This window comes from Elephantulus edwardii, unplaced genomic scaffold (assembly GCF_000299155.1).
Source record: "Elephantulus edwardii isolate Elephantulus edwardi_28Jun2011 unplaced genomic scaffold, EleEdw1.0 scaffold00036, whole genome shotgun sequence".
NCBI lineage: Eukaryota > Metazoa > Chordata > Mammalia > Macroscelidea > Macroscelididae > Elephantulus > Elephantulus edwardii.
Genome location: NW_006399786.1, coordinates 19309318 through 19333297, shown reverse-complemented (window position 1 = coordinate 19333297; position 23980 = coordinate 19309318).

Here is a 23980-nt window from a genome sequence, read left to right as displayed (position 1 = left end):
TGTTCACCTCATACACTGTAGGTATGTTGCTAGGAGGGGCTATTCCTTGGATAGGGACATGATGCTGAGAAGGGTGGAGGGTTGGCTAAGGAGAGCAAATTCTCAACCAGGTGGATTGGCATAATGAATGCTACAATGTTTTCTAGTGCATCAGGAAGTGTGAGGATGGCACAGGATAAGACAGGGTTCAAATCTCATGGTCACAGGGTTGTTATGAGTTGTATTTGACTTGACTGCACCTAACAACAACAACAAATCACATCTAAGAAGATTTGTCATCTCTCTTCTGCTCTGGTAGCCTTGTGGCAAGAAGCTGTGCTGCAATCATGAAGGCACACAATTTGAAACCACCATCTGCTCCGCAGGAGAAGGATGGACAATCTCCTCCCGTGAGAGTAACTGCCTCCGAACCTCCAGTGGAGGGTCAGCTATAGGTCAGTTCCAACTCTATGGTACACAATAACAATAACAACTTCTGCAGAGCTGCTGGTGAATTAGAACTTTCTATTTTTAGGGTGGCAGCACAACTCCTTACCACTAAGATGAAAATGAAAAAAAAAATTTCTTTCTTTAAGGGACTCCAGACAGTCAGCTTGCATATGTGATATGTTATATCAAATTGATACTTGTAGAGTGGTCTAGTGGCAAGAAGCTGCACTGCAATCTTGAAGGTGTGTGGTTCTAATCCACCAGATTCTCCACTGAAGAAGGAAGGGCAATCTCCTCCTGTGTCAGATGGATCTGATTCAACAGTACACAAAAAGAAAAAACAAAAATTTTTTTAAGAAATTTATACTTGTATGAGTATGTTAATCTATTAATATACCGGAACAATCAGTCACAAGATTTGTTTTGGAGTGGAAATAGGAAGAATATATTAAATTTTGTATGCATTGCACATCTTGGTATTCTTTAACATGCAAACTAATAAATAACATCTATTAATGTTTAATATTCTTCATTTTTATTATGGATTCTGTAATCAATATTTTCATTAAAAGTTAATAATGCAAATTGGTAGATACCACGGCTTGTTTGAGCAGCCTTAAAACATTTATACGTTGTGGTCATTAATACCACTTATAGGAATATTTCATTAGGAAATAATAAGAAATGAGGGGGGAAATGAGAAGTACGAATGCTTATTGCAAAATTACCTGTGCAATGAAAAATAAAATCCCTTTAAATGTCCTGCATTAGAGGAAGTAAATTATGGTACAGTCGCACAATAGAATATTTATGTAGTAATTAAAAATGAAGAGTCCTTTAATGAAATGAAAATGCTTTTAATAATTAGTAATGCTAAGAAAAATGCAGCACACAAAATTATAGATACAGTGTGATCACAAATATGAAGAGGTTAGGGAAGAAATCAGAAGAAGATATATTGACATGTGGAAAAAAGGAGGAAAGAAACCTGTAGAAATAAAAATAAGAAGGAATTCTTAAACAATAATCACGAGGTTCCACTACTTAGTATGGCTTTGGGTGATCCAATGTTTCTTCTTTATATATTTTCATATGTGTTTAAGTGTGAGTTATTACAGTTATTAACAAGAATGTTTTGCTTTAATAAATTAATTGCAATGTTATCACAAATAGAATTTAAACAGAGAAATAAAAATATTAGCTCTGAAATGTTATCTTTTGAAACACTTATTGAAATCTTTAATGTTACACAGTAATCTTCAAAGATGATTAAAGGAAACATTGAAAACTAGATCTATTGAATAGAAAATATCAGGTTGTGTCTTTGTAATCTCTAGATCATTTGGCCATCTTGCTTATGATACTCCTCTCCAAGCTGATTTCCAATGTGTGTTCCTTAACAATAAGGAACTTTGTGAAACATTCATTATCAACATCAAGTTATTGTTAAGTGTAATGGCTTTGTGGATAAATGTCATCTTATTATTTCTGAATAGTAAATGTGAAATAGAAACATGTCTAACCATTTTAGTAAAGTACTCTAATGTCTCTTTATAATTTGTTTATAAAACTCAAATCCTCATTGTTCCTAGTCGGAACCATCTCATAAATGAGCCTTCAAGATTTTTCTGAGATTGTATATTGCCCACCTGTCTTCTGTGAAGCCATTGATAGATTCAAACTGCCAGAGAGGTACCATGACTGGGTTAAGTGCACAACTCCCTATGCATTTTGCCACTAGAACTCACAGGGAATATGTGCATGTGTGTGTGTGTGTGTGTGTGTGTATGTGTGTGTGTGTATGCATGTGTGAGTCTGTGTGTCTGTGTGTGTGTATAGTGCAGAACATTAGGCTGCTAAGCAAAAGGTTGGTAGTTCTAACCCACCAGCTATTCTGTGGTAGAAAGATGAGCTCTTTTCCAGCCCGTAAAAATATCTTCACATAAAGATTTACAGCCTCAGAAACCTGGTGGAAGGCATCTGTAACTAGATAGAACCGGAGTTCATGGTCTGTATCTCTATCTCCATCTCTCTCTACCTAATTCTCATTGATACCCAGTAGGAGTTGACTCCTAAGTGACCCTCCAGTGAGTTTTTCAGAGGCTATGAATTGCATTGGAGGAGATTGCACATCATTCTCTCTTGAAGCTGTTGGATCTGAATCTCTGGAGAGGCACTACCTTTAAGTTAGAACAAGGACATCCTACTCGCCAGGCCACCAAAGCTCCGTGTGAGTGTGTGTGTGTGTGTGTGTGTGTGTGTGTGTGTGTGTGTGTGTAATAAAACCGTAAATTCCTCCTTAAGCATTTCTTCACATGATAACATGTAAAAATACAAATAAGATATTCTGGAAAAGATAATTTTTTGCAGTATTGTTTAGGAGAATTAAAAATGAATTTCATATGTTTACTGCATTGAAGTCTATGTGGGAGAGAATAGTTTAAAAGTATTATATTTTAGGGCATTATGTTTATCGTAGGAGTACGCAATGAGGGTTGCAGAGTGGATTATATTTGGGGTTGGGGGTGGGATTGGGGGGAGGTGTGTGGGGGATTGTGTACCAATGAGGGAGTTTTTCTTTTGCTTTTCAGGGAGAGGAGCAAACGGGGTGTGCGGAGGGAGGGGAGGTGTGCGGAGGGAGGGGGAGTGTGCGGGGAGAAGGGTGCAACAATGAATGAATGAATGGAATTTCAAAATCTCTGTAGATGTTCATTGAAACGAAAAATAAATAAATTAAAATATTCAAAAAAATGAAATTCATTCTAAATGCTCAGGATTAAAAGATGTAACGTCCACATAGACGATTTTGTATCACTATAAAGAATATTTATGGATGAAAGAGCTTTTTGAAATGGGGAAATAATTTTAATATGTAGAGTTGTTAAGTTTAAATCAGTTTATAAAACTACTGAAAAATGGTTAATTATCGGATTTCTCAGGTGATAATTATAGAAAATCCACTCTAGTGGCTTAGTGGCAAGGATTTGCCCTGTGAACCCAAAGATGTTGTTTCGAATCCACCAATTGCTTCATGGAATAAAGGTAGGCAAACCCCTCCCTGGTTATTAGCTTCCTCTCAAAACGTACTGGAGCTGGTTCTATCTCAACAACAACAATTATTGACTAGGGGGAGTTCTGGCAGCCTCCTCTCTTTGGAGTTGCACTGAAACTCAAAGCTGGCGCTTCTCAGATAGTTCGAATCCACCCACAGCTTTGTGGGAGAAAACGAGCAATCTTCTCCTGTGTGATTTAGCCTTTGAAAACCTGCTGGATGTTTCTGACTCGATGGCAATGACAGCACTTTTGAACATGGAAGACCACAGAAAAATCTATACCTTGGAGTTGAGATGTTAGTGAAGATTATTGAATGTATATAAATTGCAAAATGAACAAACAAATCTGTATTTGAAGAAGTGCATGCAGGGTGTATCTTAGTGGCACTGATGGTGAGACTGTTTCATATGCTTTGGGCATGTTGTCCGGAGGGACCAGTGATTGGAAAGGACGCCATGCGTGAAAAAGCAGAAAGCAAAAGAGGAACACCTCCAAGGTGGTGGGTGGACTTAGTGACTGCAGTGGCGGGTTCTAGCCCCGCGGAATTTGTGAGGACGCAGAGGGAGGAGCGGGCGGGGTTTTGTTCTGTTCTTGACGGGATCTCTAAGAGTCAGACCCATCTTGACGGCACCTCGTAGAAACTTAACTTGATGGAAAAGTAGAGATAATTTTGATAAACGAAAGCATCGCTTGACTCCTTGGTAGTGCTCTATAGATATTTTTTTAATGGTTATAACGTTTTCTCAAATGAAAATGACTCAAAATAACAATCAACTAGTAGAATTGTTGCAGCTAACAAAATCATAGTTCAAATTAAGGTTTTGTAGAAAAATATAGCACCGTGCTGCATTTAGAAAGTAGAAAGAGTGTTGTGAGTGACCAAAGAATTAATTTTCCAGGGTAAATCAGTGATTTAAGAAACTTAGAGATCCAACTGGAAATTGAATTTCCTTTTGTTCTCAACTCTTGATTCTCATCCGCCTAGGAAAACCCCCACGTCATCCTCTCTAAACGAGTCTGTTCAACATTTCTCCAATGGAATAGTTCTTCCTCTAAGCTCATTATTCTTCTTCTCTACCTAATTTAAACCCAAACCAAACTGAACTCTGAACACCATGTAAAGTGAAATTACAAATATAACTTTTGATTGTTTTGATTTATTTTTAATTATCCTTTGTATTTTTTTTTTTTTTTGTCTTAATTGGGCAAAGGCAGTGCAAACTTGTTCTAGGCAATTAAGAGTAGTGATGTGCAGAGAAAATGGAGTACTATTTTAAATCTTATTTGAACTGACTCATAGTTCAGTTCTTTCAGGAACATTAGAACAAGTATAATATTTTAAAAGTTAATGAGTTTTAGTAGAAATATCCACAAAGAATGAAATGCAGAGGAATTTTATACATTGAGTTGGGATTCTATTAAGGTTTTATTCCCCCCTCATACAAAGCAGAGTTGGGGGAAAAAAAAAGATTAGAGTATTTTGAATTCAATGTTCTTTGAACTGTCATCTCAAAGATTTACTTTAAAAAAAAATCTGAGGCAGAATTCTGTGGGGCTTTTCTTAGAAGGAACTAAAGGCACATTAGAAGTATTCTGACAATAGCACTTTTCCTGGAGTTGAAAGAAATCAGGTCATGCTTAATGAAATCAGGCAGCAACCCTAAATTCAACTGAATATATCTTGGCTCCTTTTTCACATTTATTTTATTTATTTATTTTGTGGGAATCAGAGTTTGTGAGATCCTTCTGAATGTATCACAAACTTCTCTTTTCTAGTCCAACATACATTGTGAGCAAAGCACAAGCAATGAAAACTAACATAAATGAAACATTTCTTTCACGGATGTGTGTGTGTGTTTGTGTTTGTGTGTGTTATCTTAATCTAATTGAAGAATGCATTGTGGTAGCAACTCTGACCATATACCATATACTATATAAATATACCAAAACTATGGCAATGTCTTCAAGAATTCACATCGTCATCCTGCCTCTCCACATACGTGGGGACCCACACTTGAACAGTGGATATATTTCTATGTGTTCTTACTTTATGCTTGTTTTCGTGAGTTTTAAATGGAGGGAGAAGAGAGAACTAGCTTTTAATGAGTGGTCTTTCACATTTTTCCCAATGGCTATTTATTAAACTTGAATTTACCAAAAGGAGCTTTTATGGCATAGTCTGTTTGGAGTTTTGCTGCTAAACCAAAGGCAGGTGCCTTTCTGGTGGTTCAAATCTACCGCCAGCTCTGTAGGAGAAAAGATGGGCCATCTCCTTCCATTAGATTTACAGCCTCTGAGTCCCCACTGAAGGGTTAGGAGTGAGTTAGCTCCTACTCAACAGCAAAAATAGGTTACAGGAGTTTTGTGTTAGAAAACTATTTCCTTTGCCAACTTAAAGATTACGTGGTTAACTCTACTAAGAGACACCTAGGAAGAAAACCCTGGAAACTTACTTCCTAAGAAATGATCCAGTGAAAGCCAGCAGTTAGCTCTATGCTGATACTCACAGAATTGCTTTGAGTCATTGCCATCAAATGGCTACTGGTTTTAAATTACTACTTAACTTGAGAAGGACTGGAGAACATTACGCTGAGTGAACTAACACAGTCCTCCAAGCACAAATACTGTATAAAAGCATAATTGTAGAATCAGTATGAGACTCAGAAGGGGACAGGAAGGATGAAAGCATAGGGGTGAGGATGGGTGGGGCTGTAGGGTGTTAATCATAGGTTTGCACAATGAGATGTGGGGGGTGAAGGAAATGGGAAGGATCTTGTGTGAAAAACAATGCATTTAAACCTAGTAAATAAATCAGTATATTGGAAACAAAAGTGGCATCCACTTCCTAAATAACATGCCTCCGGAAACTCTATGAACTTTGATAAATATTGATAGTTCTAGAGGGGCTCCAGGTCTTTTGTTCATAGGGTCGGTGTGAGTCATGCTCGACTCAAGGCAATCAACAACAACATATAAAAAAGTTAGACGAAGCTCATGCCAAAGATCACATAGTTATAATTCCTTTCCAAAGTCATGTTAAAATCTTAAAAGATTCTGATTAATACTGGAAATTTTTCTGTTCAAAATGCTGAATTTTTTAAAGACATTATAATATCATGAGACAAGCCTCTTAGTCCAGCCACATGACCGCCTGGTGGTCTGCCGCTGGTGTTCTAACAAAATGCTTGATGAGGAAAATGGTGTTTATCACTGCTCTCAAAATTCTAGCAGATATCCTCTGGTGGTAGTCACTTAAAACAAAGATCCATTTTCTGGCTGGTTGATGTGTTTGTTTGTTTTGAAAATCTTTGCCTCTCTGGAAAGCCTGTTTGTCCTAGAATGCAGTAATTTTTGCCAAAGTCCCACACTGAGGACTGCTCCTCAGGATGGCCTTGTACAGAATGTGTGAATTCCCATCATCAGCTAAAATGTGAACTTGAACAATAGACAGTTGGCTTTCCTCCAGTCCTGAATAAAGCTGTTGAAGAGGATGGAACACTCTCCCTGTATCCATTAGAGAAAAAGGACAGAAAGATACAGTTCTGCTGAAGTTATTTAGACCTTTCTTTTCAAGAAATTCATCCCTTCACCTATTTCAGAGAGCTGTCAGCCTCTTCTTCTTCCAAAGTGACCGAGTAGAGGTCACCTTGAACATTGAACTTATCAATAACGAGGCAATGACCATACTTTTTCTTGTGGTCTCATATGTAGCCTCTATACTTTTAAGCCTTGAATATCTATTTGGAATTCTTATCTACTTGGCTTTTCTCAAAAATAAGTTTAGTGTAATTTCAGTTTACTTGGTTCCACAATTAACACTCTTGGCACCAGCAGTCAGAAAAATCAAAAGATGAATTGCATTAGAGAAATCTGCTGTCAAGGATTTCTAAAGAGTACTGAAGAGCTAGGATGTTAGTCTAGAGAATAAGGTGTACTTGATCCAGGGCATGGTCTTCAAAATTATTTTCTGTGCATCAGAGAACAAACAATGACCAATGATGACAGAAGAAGAATTGATGCCTTTGAGTTTTAAACATATCATAGACCACAAATAGAACTAACAAGTCTGTCCTGGAGAGGGTGAAAACAAGCTGCTTCTTGGAGGCAAATATTTTGAGATTCCATCGTACATACTTGGGCATGTAGTCAGGAGGGGCCGGCTTGGAGAGAAATATCATGCTTGAAAGGGTGGAGGGATGGTATAGGATAGGAAGACCCCATATGAGATGGATTGAAGGTAGGTGTGTCAGAGACAGTGAGATTGGCTCAGGATAGAGCAGGATATTGTGCAGAGGGTCACTATGAGTTGTAAGTTATTAGATGGTGTATAACAACCATAACAACTACAACAACATGACTCAAAATCAACTCTATGAATCAAAACAAATATGAGATATCATCTTATCCCAGTAAGAAGAGCAAAATTCAGCAGAGCAGCAAACAGCAAATGCTGGCGAGGTTGTGGAGAGACTGGAGCCCTTATTCACTGTTGGTGGGAGTGTAAAATGGTGCAAGCACTGTGGAAGGCAGTATGGCACTTTCTCAAAAAGCTGGAAATAGAAATACCATCTGACCCAGCAATTCTACTACTGGAATATACCCTAAAGAAACCATAACCACCACCCAAGCAGATATATGCACACTCATGTTTATTACTGCTTTGTGTACAATAGCAAGGAGTTGGAAACAACCCAAATGCCCATTAACAAATGAATAGATAGAGAAGCTGTGGTACATTCACACAATGGAAAACTTTGCTGAATTGAAAAACAGAAAACTCATGAAATATCATAAAAAATGGGTGACCATGGAGGACATTATATCTCACTCACAAAAGGAATATCTCACTCACAAAAGGACAAATACTGCATAGTGCCACTTTTGTAAAGTGAGTCTAACATTGGGGTTGGGGGAACCTAAGAAAAGAGAGGATAAATAATATATACTGCATTGAAACAGATGAGGGAGAGAACTGTTTAAAAAGAATATAGAATTAGGTATTATTTTCATGACAAGATTACAGAAAAAGAAATGAATAGTAAAGTGGGTTGTGGATTTGGGACGGTATCACAATGAAAGAATTTTTCTTTTCTTTTCAAAGAGAAAAACTAACTGATGGGGTAGGCAAGGAGAAAAATATGAAACAATGAATGAATAGGGGAAATTAAATAGAAGGAATATGCTGTAAAAATATATATGTTGCATTAAAAAGAAGGAATTTCTTTTACAATAGGTAGCAGAAGGGTGAGTACAGATCATACAACAGGTTATTGTTGTTGGGTGCTGTCAAGTCAGGAATCCATCCATCGTTGACTCTCCAGCTGCTTTTCAGAAGCAATTAATCACACGGGAGGAGAGTTCCCATCCTTCTCCTGTGAAGCAGCTGGCGAATTAGAACCACATGCCTTCGGAATTGCAGCACAGCTTCTTACCACTAGGCCACTAGAACTCCCCATTCACTCTTCGAACTTGCATTTGTTCTTGATTAAAACAGAGACCTTCTTTGTTAGGGTTTTGGTTCCTGTAGTTTAAATTCCTTAGCTGTTGTGAAGGAGAACTATGCCCAGTCTTTTTAAGATTTACAGCCTTAGAAAATGGGTGGACGATCAGTACCAGTCAGAATGGGCTCAAGACAGTGCATCAAGCCTCTGGTAAGTGCTCAGCAATACTTGTGTTTTATTTTATTTTTATTTTTTTAGCAATACTTGTTGAATGACGTGAACTAAAAAAGGTTTATGAGTGGTGGAGCAATGTTTGTGTGCTCTACGAAGACACCTAGGATGCCAATTAAAAATTCTGTTTCTAAGCTATCACTGATGTGTAGAATGACTGTGCATTCTCTTTATTTTTAGTCTCAAAATGGACCACTCAATGTGGTCCCAACATCAGAAGGTCTCAGTGCAGTTGATTTTATGAAGACTGTGTAAAGCAGATTTGTCAAATGGATGGATGAATCAATGAAAAGAAAAATGAATAGAAGAGTAGCTTTAAGAATACTGGATTGTGAACTTGGACTTTAAAGATCTTATGTTTGGGACCATTCTCTCAGCCTCCACGCGTAGAGTTTGTTTCTTTAACATTGAAATGGGATGAAAATATTCAAATTTGTTGATTAGGGGAAGGATTTAATGATATTGTTGTTAAGAATTGTCTTTGAAACCAGAAGGGGGAAAAAAAAAAACCTTCTATAAAAATGGTAAGAATTATTTCCACATTTAGGTTTATTTTTAAGAGGCATTTCCACTTTTAAAGTGACCAAGAACTCACTCTCCTTCATCGTCAGTTGATTGTAGTTGCTTCAGAACTTGGCTGCGGCAAACAATTCCACCCAAAAGGCATAGCTTATGTTTTGTTTTGAAAAAAATCTCCATAAGCAGAACATATCATAGATGTTTTACACAATGACAAATAGTTATTCACAGGCAGATGCTGGCCATGTGTTTTCCAAGATCAATGAAAAATGCCAGCAAATGGGAAATTGGAGGGAGAGAAGAACAGATACTTCCCGAAGCAGCTCACCTCCCAGTTGGAAACCTCAGACAGAATCTTTGTGAGCTCCTCAGAGCAGCGCCTTGGAGAGCGCCAGAACGCTGGGTGTGGTTCTGTGCAGCTGACTGCAGCATAACTCAATTAGGGAATTCTCAGTGGCTGGGCATCTGGGTTCTAAAATGGTTGTTTATGTTCTCCAGATGGTCATGGACGGCAGAAAGGGTACATTTAAAAGGCAAGACTGCAGAAGAAGGGGAAAGTTAGCAAAGGAGCTACGCTGCTTTTGTTTTTCCTCATTATTAGCTGATTTGGTGGAAAATAGTTATAAAGCAACTGTTCCGGAGGGGGAGAATGATTTTCACTCATTTAAAGGTTCCGAAACATCTTGTTTTGTTTTGCCTTTGTAAAGGAAGTTTCCTTTGCATGGATATGTGCAGCCCAAAGAGAATATATACTGGGTTCAAGTCCTCTTACGTGACAAAGTATGCTTTAATCACATGGTCATGGATGGCGTCAATCAATGTATACATTAATATTGGAAAGAAATTAAAATGCAATAGTTAGTAGAGGTTTTCATGTCATCTTTGTAGAGTAAATTGAAAAAAATCACAGCAACAAAAATACTGGGATATATTACAATAAGTTGAGATGGAATATTTGTAAGATGTCATACCTAGTCACAGCACCCATCGTGCTGAAAGTTGTGTGTCCTCAAAGTTAGTGCAATGTTTGAAGGGAAACATTAACTGTAGGATAATTGGACAAGGTGCTTCTCTGCAGATAACCAAGTGCTATTCTTTGAGGAGATTGATTTCCCCCAAAAAAAACATGGCACTTACTTAAGATGCTGTGCTAAATGATATCAGAGCCGAATGCTTATCTACTAAAGAAGACAGTTTCAAAATGAATGGTATTATTTTTGAAATAATAATTCATTTATTAACCCACTCACTCATTCATTAAATATTCATTGACTACTTACTTTGTGCCAGGCGCTTCTGAAGGTACCAAAGAAGAAAACAGAAGTTTCTCAGTCTCAAGGACCTTCCTCCGCCCCTAGAATAACTACAAAAACAACAATTCATTATGGTGACTCCCTATGGGGTGTTCTGGTAGTCTACTTGGTAGGGAATTGTATTGTCTACTCCAAGACAGATAGTTCAAATCTACAAGCTATTCATGAAAGAAATGTGGGCAGTCTCCCCCATGCAAGTTATGGCTTCTGAAAACCCACTGGAAGGTCATCTATGACCTAAATCCAACTCTACAGCAATATAATAACGTACAACATAACATTGACTCTTAAGATTCCTGGTGGTTCAGTGGTTAAACTCCCTGCTGTTAAAAGACTGCAATTAGAACCTCGCCAGCTGATGCAAGGGACAATAGATCTCGTCACCAGCTTCCATAAAGATTACAGTCCAGGAAATTCCACCTAGTAATTCTTCTCGGAGTAGGGCTGCTCTAAGTTGAATGATGAGTAAAGAATACTGAAGAACTCATGTGTTTGAATTATGGTTGTGTCAAACATTAAAGATACTGATAACTTCCAGAAATATGAACAAACCTATTTTGAAAGAAGTAGAGCCAGAATATTACATGCAAAACCCAAAACAGTCAGACTTTGTCTCAATGTTTTGGACACATTATAAGGAATGTTCAGTTTCTCAAGATGGATAATCATGCTTAGTTATTAAAGTGGAAATTCAGTGAAACGAAGACCATAAGTGAGGTGGATGGACATAATTATCATAATAACAGGCTCAGACATACCAGGGATTGTGTGGATGGCCCAGGACTGGGCAGTGTCTCCTTCTGTTTTACATAGAATAGATTCAAACTGAGATAGCAATAACATCAACATTACCACCACTACCTGGACATAACATTCTGCCAGCTTTCACTCATTTATTATGAAGCAATCTTCTCTGTAATGATATCACACCTTTTTATTTATTTAAACAAATCTTTTTAAATGGCTGCTATATGCCAGGCACTATGCTGGTGATTAACACTCTATGGACTACAAAAAGAACAAATAAATATGTCTTGGAGAGGGTGCAGCCAGAGTGCTCTTTGGAGGCAAAGATCATGAGGCTTTGCTTCACGTACTTTGGGCCTATTTCCATGGAGAATGACACGATGCTTGGAAGGGTGGAGGATGGGCCAAGGACAGGAAGACCCTCAACCAGGTGGACTGACATGATGACTGCCTCAATGTGCTGCAGTGTGTCAGGAAGTGTGAGGACGGCACAGGATAAGACAGGGCTCAAATCCGCTGTTCATACGGTCACTATGAGTCAGACGTGACTCCACAGCACCTAACAACAAAACAGCAATCAGTACAATGTATGTACATGACTTAAAAAGAGAATAAGTACTTTGAAGGCAAAAATAAAGTGTGCTATTGTTGTTAGGTGCTTCTGAGTTGAGCATGACTCATATCAACTCAATGAACAACAGACTTGAACCCTGTCCATCATCTCTGACACACTGGATCCCACAATTGCAGTCACTGTGTCAATCCATCTCCTTAGAGATCATCCTCTCTTTTGCTGACCATTCATTTTTTAAGCTTTGCTGTTCCTTTCTGGGAACAGCTAGTCACATGCTCAAAGTATGAGAGGAAAACCTCACTGTCTTTGCCTCCAAAGAATACTCTGGCTGCACTTTTCCCAAGACACATCTGTTTGTTCTTTTGGCGGTTCATGAGCTATTCAGTGCTCTTCTCCAATACCACAACTCAAAGACATGAATTTTTCCTTACATTTCATTGTAGACCAGATCCTTGCCAACTAGCAATCACCATTGATTCTTTTAGGTGTTTATTCCTGCATTTACACATTCTCATATTTCTATATGGTATATGTATGCTGTTATACTGATTTTGTATGTTAATCCATTAATGTTTTTTGTTTGCTGAGTTGGTTCCCCCCCCCCCCCGCATTCTTTCCCTCTTATTCTCTCGCAAAGGAATGGAGGAACCATCCTCAATGGCAAATGGTAGTTGCAGTGATGAAACACCAAGAACCAGCCTGCCCCTCTGGAGAGAATATGGCACCTTCTCTTCATAGTTTAAGGAAACCTCTAGTAACTGTGGAAATGATCTGCGGAAATATTATCTTATCTATTGTCTTTCCAAGGCAGCTTTCTTACACTATCCACTCTGTTTCCTCCTATTCTCCTATTATAGTTGTATTAAAATTATGATTAAATCATTATTCATTGTTTAGTATTCATTATTTCTATGCAAATATTATTCAGTTAAGCATTGTCATATGATTGTATTTCCTTTCTTATTATTACTAAAGTTCATAATTTTCCCCTTTGCAATTATTATTCCTATAGTTTCATTAGCTTCCTGATATTTCCCTTGCGCTCCAGGATAACAGGAAATTTGCAGTTGCATTCTTTATTCTTAGAGGAATTTTTTTCATCTGAGCTTCCCAGTTACACTGTTGTTAGGTGCTGTCAAGTCAAGGAGGACATATAGAACAACAGATCTAAACCCAGTCCGATCCTCTCCTTGCTCTTATATTTAGAATTCATCTACCTCCTTTATCCTGAAATATATTACTTATTTCCTGAATTTAATGGTTTCCCTTTTCTTGGTTTTACTGTCTTGCTTGACATCTTCCAGCAGGTGACGTCTTTTTGGTTGAAAAGATGGTACAGTGGTAAAGGTCATCACTACACCCTTTGCTGAACGTATCAGGGTTCAGATCTGTTATTCACGCTTGTGCATGTATGTGAGTGTGTGTGTGTGTGTGTGCCTCTGTATGCCTCTAATTTCTTGATTTTATTCCCTTATATTGGTGGAGGACATTCTCTACCATCTGAGAGGGCTCTATGTGAGTGAAAATATTTTGCTTTTAAATTGCTACTTTTAAAATGTCTTTTCTTGATATAAATTTAAACTCACTGCCATCCAATATGTTATTGTTGTTATGTGCCATCAAGTCACTTGCAACTCATAGTGACCCTATACAACAGCCCTAAACTCTGCTTTATGCCTTGCCAATTATTGTCTCTGAGACACCTATTCCCATTACCTCAGTGACTGAATCAATCCATCTCATCGAGGGTCTTTCCCTCCTATCCTGTCCCTCCACAATCCCAAGCATGACATCCCTCTCCAAGGACTATCCCTCTTGCAACATGTTCAAAGTTTGCCAGATGAAGCTTCAGAATCCTTGCCTCCAAGGAGCAGCCTGGCTTCACCCTCTCCAGGACAAACTTGTTTGTTTTCCTAGCAGTCCATGGTATATTCAACACTCTTCTCCAGGACCACAACTCAAAGGCATCAATTCTCCTTCTATCAGTCCTAGTCATTGTCCAGCTCTCTGATGCATAGCAAGCGATTGCAAAGACCAAAGATGTGGTGGGAAAGGTAGTTGAAAAGAGCATAAATTAATAGGATGTACATTATATGTTGTTGTTGTTGTTGTGTGGATTTGAGTCAGAATTGACTCATAGCTGACCCTCCCATGGGTTTTCAGAGGCATTAGATTGCACGAGAGGAGAGTGGTCACCCTCTGAGTGTTCTAAGATCCTTGCTTTTCTCAATGTTAGCCACAAGTTATACACATTTATATGAACCACATGACTATGCCTTTGCATAGTCAATTAAACACAAGTAAATATCTTTCTGATATTTACTACTTCAACCAAGATCCATCTAATAGTATCGATAATATCCCTTGTTCCACAGCCTTTTCTGAATCCAGTTTGAATTTCTAGCAGTTCTCTGTCAATGTACTATTTTCAGCCATATTTTATTGATCTTCAGCAAGATTTTACCTCCATATGATATTAATGATACTGTTCCAGTTGAAGTTTTTGAACAAACCTTGGACTGTTACTACTCCATGCCAAAATATTGAAAGCCAGCTATCTGGCGAAATGCCAAGAAGAGATCCATGTTTGTTCCCATTTCTAAAAAAGTTGATCCAACAGTATGTGGAAATTATCAAACAGTGTCATTACTATCACATCAAGGAATTTTCATGAAATCAGAGCAAAAATTAAAGTGATATAGGAAAGAGAAAACAAAAAAATATTTCAAGGGATACAATATTCCTATACTGTTGTTGTTGTTGTTGTTAAGTGCCATCGAGTCGCAGGCGACTCATAGCGACCCTATGAAGGAGAGTCCTCAACACTTAGGTGCTTTTCATCCTCTCTCCAGGTTCATAGGGTTTCTGGAGGCAAGCTATTATGGAAGTGGATACCACTCCTCCTTCCAAGCTTGTTTTAATTGGGGAGCTCCATCCTACTCTCTGTCTACATTGGGTAGCCAACGACTAACACATTTGGCACATCAGTGTCAGTGTTCAGCCTCACAGCAATCAAAAGTGACCGCGGTATGGTAACTTGTATACCAGGGCTATACAAATTAAAGGAATGTCTGAACAAAACAATGAAAGACAGGCCCGGGGGCCTCGGATTAAAAGTCACCCACTTTTGGGTTGAAGCCCCCTGCTGCCTTAAACCCTAGGGCAAGCCTGGCTTGCCTGGCTCCTGGAGGCAGAGTAGTCCTTCACGTCCAAAAGCTGACACAACACTCATGCACACAGCACCATGCTCTCTCTGGTAACCAGGTCCTACCAGCCCTGGGCCAAGCAAACCTGGGAGAACATGGCCGCCTTCTCTCCCCTCTTCCCTTTTTGGGCTTGAAACCCCCTGCTGCCTTAAACCCTAGGTCAAACCTGGCCTGCCTGTTTCCTGGAGGCAGAGTAGTCCTTCACGTGCAAAAAACACCATGCTCTCTCTGGCGACCAGGTCATAGCAGCCCTGGGAGAACATGGCCACCTTCTCTCCCCTCTTTATGAAAAATAAAAAATTATGAAAAAAAAGAAGTTAATGAAATTTTTCATAGTTTAAAACAGTATGTCTATATTGGAAGGGTCCAATGGTGTCTACAAAAATAGATTCAAACCAACTTATGACAAAGAAAATCACTGTCATAAATTTTAGAACCTTTAGAACAAAGATCAGAGTGTATACACAGGATCAGTAATCTGAGTGCCTACCAGAAGCCAGAAGGCGGTAGAAAAATGGCCTTCAAAATTTTGGAGACCAATTATTTCTAACCTAGAAATCTATAACTGGGAAAGCAGTCAGTAAAACAAAGCTTATGAAATAAATTTTTATTTTATTGAGTTTATTCTCACACCCTTTCTGATGACTGGGCTTGACCCAGCTCACTGAAGTACAGTGAGACCTTAGAGTGCTGGAGCAGCCTGGGTATGGAGATGCCAAGTGATGCTCCAGGGCCAAGACTTCCAATTTTCACATATAAAAATAGGAGGATCCTCCCTCTTCTCAGACAAGCATATACGTGATGCAAACTAGTTTACTCATGACTCCTTTTCAATAGTAATTGTGACTTTAAGATTCTTGTAAAAATGAAATATTTTCAGTCTCTTATCTGTCACGGGTTTTTCTCTTGCCTGGTAGCTTCCCCGCCCAGGGAGCTCTGGGGGCCCAGTGGTAAGAAGCTGTGCTGCAAACCCAAAGGTACACGGTTTTTTAATCCACCAGCTGCCTTTGCGGGAGAAGGATGGCCGATCTCCTCCCCTGCGATTAACTGCCTCTGAAATCCCACCAAGAGGGTCAGCTATGAGTGGGTTCTGACTCAACAGTACTCAACTACAACAAGTGCAGGCCACTTACAGTTGGTCTGTATATATTTTCTGGCTTCCACAATTCTATTGTTCTTAATTTCTTTCTTGATGTACCCATTCTTGTGGGTCATATTTGTTTTTGAAAAATACTTCTTTCATATAGCTTTAGTAGAATTTAGGTTTTTACAGATTTGACAAAGATTTGATGTATTTGAATTATGGTGGTGGTGAAGAAAAATCAATATACCCTGGACTATCAGAAGAATGAACAATAAATATATCTTAGAAGAAATACAGCCCATCTGTTCTCTAGGTGTGAGGACACTGAGATTTTGGTGAATGTATTTTTGGCACGTTATCAAGAAAGACCTGTCCCTGAAGCAGTCCATAATCTTTCAGAAAGCAGAGGTCAACAAAAAGAGGGAGATCTTCAACTAGATAAGTTGACTCAGTGACGGAAGGAATGGGATTAAACAGAGCAGTGATGATGACAGTGGCACAGAACAGGGCAGTGCTTTGCTTGGTTGTACACAGGGTCACTGTGAGTTAGAATGGACTTCTCGTAACAACATAGAGTGAGGCGAAGCCTTGGTAGTAGGAGAAGAGCTAGGCTCTTTTCTTATAACCAAAATGGTAGTAGTTAGAACTGACCCTGTAAGAGAAGGATGTGGCAGTTTGTTTGTATAAAGATTGTTGTAGTTGTTGTTATGTGGCGTTGAGTTGGAACTGATTACATAGCTGACCCTCCAGTGGGTTTTGAGAGGTTGTAAATCATATGGAAGGAGATTTCCCATCGTTCTCATGTGGAGCCTCTGGTGAACTCAACCACCTGCCTTTGGGTTTGCTGACCAACTCCTTACCGTTACGTCACCAGGACCCCTTTCACAAAGATTACACCCTGAAGATCCTTGGAAGCAGTTGTGCTCCATCTTACAGGGTTGCTTTAAGTCAGAGTCAATATAATAGGTTTGTCTGCTTGGGATTTGGTTTATGTTTTAGTTGTGCATGAGACTAGTCTTCTCAAACTAGCACTGTTGTTGTAGCTGGACCTTCAGATTGGATCTGACCCTTTGGCAGGTTTTCAGAGTCAGTTAATTGCACGGGAGGAAACTGCCCATCCTTCTCCTGCAGAGAAGCTGGCAGCCAGAAGATTTAAACCCCAGGACTTTGGGATTGCAGCACAGCTTCTTACCATTAGGCTATCAGAGTACCAGCAATGGCTTTTCCTTTATCACTTAAAGTCTATATTTTAACAGGTGTGCTCAATAAAGATTTGTTCACCTCAATCCATATTACCTTATTATTAGTACTACCATCATTATCTTATGTATACAGAGACTTGTGATTAAGATCAATTGACGTGATATGTCATATTTGAAAGTGTCTTGTAAATTGGATGTACAACTATGCTAAAGATAAAAATGGCACTACCTTCTGTTTCTCTTTCTAAAGAAAAGTTAAATGTCTGGTACATATATAAAAAATGTCTAATCTATGGATCTTCTCTAAACTTTGTTAAAATCTTATAAATTTATCATTAGTCCAATTTTATTTCTTCCTCCCTGACATTCTCTATTCTCATGGTCCCACTTCACAATCTCACTATTTTTTTTTTAAAGGAAGCCATAAAAAGTCCTAAGACATGTAGTTTACTCATGTTAGACATGGTCACTGAGGTGTAGTTTGTAATGTATCAGGCTGCTAACTGAGCGGTGTCAACCCCAGGTGAGATGGATTTATACAGTATCTGGGGCGATAGGGTTGGTGTGTCTGAATTAGTGAGACTGGCTCAGGACAGGGGAGAGTTCAGAGCTGCTGCACACAGGGTCACTATACATCACAGGCAATTCAATGGCTCATAACGAAAAAGCATACTATGACAGCTGTTTTTTTTTTCTTTAAGCCACTTTTTTTAGAGTCAACAAGACCTTGGAAAGTTCCTTTGTACTTAAAAATTCATTGTTATTATATTTTGGAGGAACATTCTTCTAAGTGATATAGCACTCTTCTGTCAGTATGCTGTACTGAGGATCCTGGGGTTGCTGTGATGCTGAACCTTGTGTCATTGGGGTTTCAAATGCCATAACGGTTACCCGTGGTGGACAGTGTTTGGTGGAGCTCCCAGTTTGAGACAGGTTTGGAAGCAGGACTGGCATCTAGTTCCTAAACATCATGCCTCTGGAAACTTTATGAACTTTACTAAATGATAATAATTTATAGAAAGGCTTCAGGTCTTTTGTTCTTAGGGTTGCTATTGACTCGATGACAATCAACAACAACAAGAGTTGCTCCTTGAGGGAACTCGGGTGCCCTAGTGGCAAGAAGCTGTGCTGCAATCACAAAAGGCACTCAGTTCAAGGCCAACAGCTACTCTGCAGGGGGAGGATGGACAATCTCCTCCTGTGTGATTAACAGCCTCTGAAAACCCACTGGAGGGCCAAGTATGGCTCTATTCTGACTCAACAGTACACAACAACAACAACAACAGTAGCCCCTGGAGAGGACAGATGAGAAGTCTTCAACTGCAAAAGTTTACAGTGATGAATTGTCACTATGAGTTAGAAATAATCTGATGGCAGTAGAGTTTGAGATGACAAGTCAGCCACTAAACATCTACTACTGCAACTTTACATCTTTCATTAAGAAAAACAATTACTAAAATAATAATAATAATAATAATAATAATATTGTTCTCTCTGTGCCTGGCCTGAAACGGAATCTTGCTGGCACAGAATGCTTGAGGCATGAAGCACAAAGCATAGGGTATTAATAAAAATCTTCAGTTTTCCATTTAGTTCTTATACTCACATTACTTGATTCCATTCCCATTTTTAAAATAAAGCTAGCCCTACACCAAATTTCATTTGTCGAGTATTTGGATATTCATAAAGCCTCTAGGCAGATTAATGAAGAGCAAGCTGGAAAGAAGAGCACTGAGTTCATGAACTCCTTCACTACGAAGTAAACACACATGTGCTCCCATATGGAGCAACGGTGGGGTTCAGGATGCCTGTGTTGATGAAAATTGTTGAAACCAGGCAGATTTCTGGTATCAAGGAAAAAGTGTCTTCACCATTCAGACTGCATTCTTGCCCCGGTGCAGCTGTATTAGAATGCATTCCTTAGATTCCCAGGTGACTAGTGTCAATGTAATTACATTTTTGTGTAATCTTAGCAAAACCGAAAGAGCAATATCCCTCATTCAAATGCAATGGGGAAATGCTATGCTTTCTGATAGCACACCTCTTTGTTCCTCTTCAGAGGCACTTTCATCCCCTGCATCAGAAGAGAGAGGTGAGGTTTCAGCAGAGTACATCCGGCAGCTCTGAGAGGTGTTTGGGAAGAGGTCATGCTCTTGCTGTAATGGGTACCTCTTCAAACCCCAAGCACTAGCATCTTGAAGCTGCTTCCTTAACCAACTCCCAAATTGCCCTGCTCAGGTTTTGCAGGTGGATATTTTTGTGTGGTTCCAGCAGGATCAAAAGGAAACCCAAGCCAACCCAAGCAGGTTGTCTGTGCCCTTTAATATGTAAAAAGCAGAACCCAGCAAAACAGGTGCCTGTGTTAATTGCTGCTCCCAAGAAGGTGAACTGGGAACAAGAAAATGAGCTGGCTTTCAAACTGTAGTCAGAGCAAAAGACGTTGAGTGGGAAGGTTAGCCAAGAAAGATTAAAAAAAAATAATCTACTTAAAAAACCTTACTAGTTGAATGGATGACAGATGAATGATGGATGCAGGTGGGAAAATGGGATTCCCTTCAAAGAAAAGAATGTGATATGCAAGGCAATGAGGGAACGCAAGGTGTGGGGAGCAGATGATGCCTATTGCGTGTTTCTCATTGTATCATCAGAAGCTGCTGGAGTAAATCCTCTAGGGGCTTCTGAAAGAAGGCAAATTCTAGTGCAGTTTCACCATTTTGATATAAATTTAAAGGAACTGCAATGTCATAGTGATGTTCTCCAAGGTCAAAGTTTTAGGAAAATGAGAACAAAATAACTAAAGCTCTGAATGTGGTCTAGACACATTTAGCTCCTGGCTCCAGGGCACATAAACTATAAAGTTGTTTTAAACCTCACTGAGCCTTGATTTTTTTTTTTTTTAAATCTATGGGAATAACAAAAATTCCCTATTGATCTCGTATAAGGAGTAGTGACAATAGATTTTAAAGTAATTACAATAGTCCCAGGAACTTGGCAGGTATTCTGGGAATTATTGTCATTATTAGGTGTTGTTATTGTTAGTTTTAACATTTTTGTTGTTATTTTGTTATTGTTAATATTTGCGTAAGACTCATAGCAACTCTATCAAAAATAGGTCTGAACCTTGTCTTGTTCTGTGTGATCCTTATTCTCAACACACCTGAGCCCACTGCCATAGTCACTGTTATCAATCCTCTCTTTCACTGACCCTCGATCCTTCCTAGCATGCTGTCCCTTTCCAAGAAACAGCCTATCAACAGCGTACTCAAAGTACGTGAGATGAGGCTTCACTACACTTTCCTCTAAAGAACACTCTGGTTGTACTTTTCCCAAGACACATCTGTTTGATCTTTTGATAGTCCGTGGGATATTCAGTATTATTCATCAACAACAAAACCTAATGACATTGATTCTTCCATTGTCATTCTTACTCATTGTCCAGCTCTCAGATGCACAGCAGGTGATTGGAAAAGTCATAGCTTGAATTAGTCTCACTTTTGTCTTTAAATGGACATCATTGCCCTCACTGCCAAAAGGGCAGATCCTTGACAGCAATGTGCCTGTGCCCAATGTTACATGTTTTCTGATTTCCTCCTAACTATTGGTACCAAGGATGTTGATTGTGGATCCGAGTAAGATGAAATTTTAATCTTTTCTCCATCTCTCATGTTACTGCCTATTTGCTCAGTAGTGAGGATTTTTGTTTTCTTTGGGCTGATGTGTAAGCCCTATTGTAGTCTTTGAACTTCCGCAGCAGGCACCTAAAGTCTTCCTCATTTTCAGCAAGCAAGGTTGTGTCATCTGCATAACACAGGTTGTTAATGAATCTTCCTCCAAGTTTAATGCCACATTCTTCTTCATAAAGTCTAGCTCCTCAAATGATTTTTTCAGTACTGAGATTGTATAGATGTGAAGAAAAGATACAGCCTTCATGCACACCTTTCTGGATTTTAAATCATGCAGTGTTTCCTTGATGTTTGGGCATCTACTTCTTGTTCTAGGTATAGATTTTGTATAAGCGTAATTAAGTGTTCTAAGATTCTCACTCTTCTTGATGTTAGCCATTGTTTTTTGTTATCCACACAGTCTTTGCATAGTCAAAAGTAGGTGGTATTTGGACACTAGAAATGACAATAAAAATTACATTTTATTCTGTTATTTTAATAAAAATAATAGACTCTTGACAAAGTTTCACAGTGTGTCTTGTGATAATCAGGGGGCTCTGGTGAGCTCGTGGTGAGAAGCTGCGCTGTAATCCCACAGACATGTGGTTTGAAAACACCAGCTCTTCCACGGGACAAGGGTCAGCAATCTCTTTCTGTTCAATTTACTGCCTCTCAAAATCTGCTGGAGGGTCAGCTATGAGACAGCACATAACAGGAGATGGATACTCAAGAAATCCTATTCATATCTAGATTAAAAGAGACCCCTTTTGTGTAATCTTATATAAAAAATAGGTGAAAGCAGAAAAAAACCCCACAAAACCAAACCCAACAAAAAAGACAAAACCAAAACCATGCACAAGAACACTAAAACCAAATAAAAACAATTAAAAGTCCTTTCAGGTTTCAGCAACTTTTAAGGAATTAGCAAGCTATTAGAGTCACAATTCTTCAAGTCTTTCAAATTTAAATAATCTCTCAATCTAATAATTAATAGTACACCTGACAGTCTACATCTTTGTAAGAACAGACTAATAAATAAACGAATGAATGATCCAAAAACTTCCTGCTGTTGAATCTATTTGGGGTTTTATGTGAGGATGTTGTCCACCTTTCTTTTATGGGGCCACTGGCCAATTAGAACCATCAGAAGGCCACTGCCTTTGCACAACTCTTTATAGACCGGTCACCAGAGTTCCTTATGTGAATGACAAGGCACCAGTGAATTCTTTCGCAAGCAGATGTCTTCACTCTGACACTAGCCAAGTTCTGCCCCTCTTTGGGGACACAATATCAGAATTTCCCAATAGCCACCAACAGCAATGATCCTACCTCTTGGAGCAGAGCCAAGGAAAACCAGAGGATGTGAATTTTAGCTACATCTCTGGCACCCCTCCCCCATCAGTAGAAAATACTTTCAAAACATCACCTAAGAATTAGATTAAATCCTGTCATTAGCATTATTCTTTTTCTCTTTCTGATCATTCTCCTTAAATCAAAGGAGTTCTGCATCGCAGTTGTAATTCTCACCAGCGCAAAAGTGCTCCCCAGCTTTCTCCTCTCCAGGTAGCGCTTTGCTTTCCTCCCCCCTCCCCCTTCAGGTGTAACCTGGACTGTCAGGAGAACCAGCGGAATAAAAAGCTTTCAGGAATTTGCACGAATAATTAAAGCATAAAAGGAAATAATAAATGACCAGTGCTAGAGGAAATTCAGTTTCTCTCCGTTCTGCGCTCAGTGGTGAAAACTTTGCTGGTACAAACTAATCAAACTAATCACTGCTGATTTTCTCCTCCACATTTACACCACTTCTTTATTTTCCTGCTAAACCTAGGAAAGAGCAGTAGTTTTTATTCTAACAGTTTATTTGCAGTATACTTTAGCTTGCTCTCCTATAAAGAAGTTAAAATAGATATTTAAATAACTAAAATATAGTTTTGAGTTTAAAAGAACAATCAAGCCTTTCCAAGGTTGTAAATCATTACAGAAGCAGACTGCCCCGTCTTTCTCCTGCATAGTGTGACTAGTGAGTTCAAACTTCCATTCTGGAAAGCAGCCGAGCGAGCTCTTTAATTAGTTTGCCATCAGAGTTTCTGCTTAATCGAAGAGTCAACAACAATAATACTTCCATGACATAGATTCCAACTCACCAGCTCTCTATCTCGGCCTGTCCTGTTCCTGGGAGCTCCTAGGAGATTTGAACTTTTGAATTTCAGCGAGCAGCACGACACATGACACACTCTACCACCAGGGCTCCTCGCTTGTAAAACAAGAGGAACTTATGGGTATAGTGCACAGTGTGTCAGGCTGATAATCAAAAGATGTGCAATTTGAATTCACCAACTGTTTCTCAGGAGAAAGATGGGTGATTTTTCCCTCATAAAGATTTATAGCATTTGAAACTGGATGAGGGGTTGCTCTGAGTAGGACTCAACTCAGTGATTAAGCTGGGTGATTTACAGCTGTTGGATGAATAACAATCGCTGACATTTTTTGATCAGTTTCTATGCCAAATAGAGTTTGA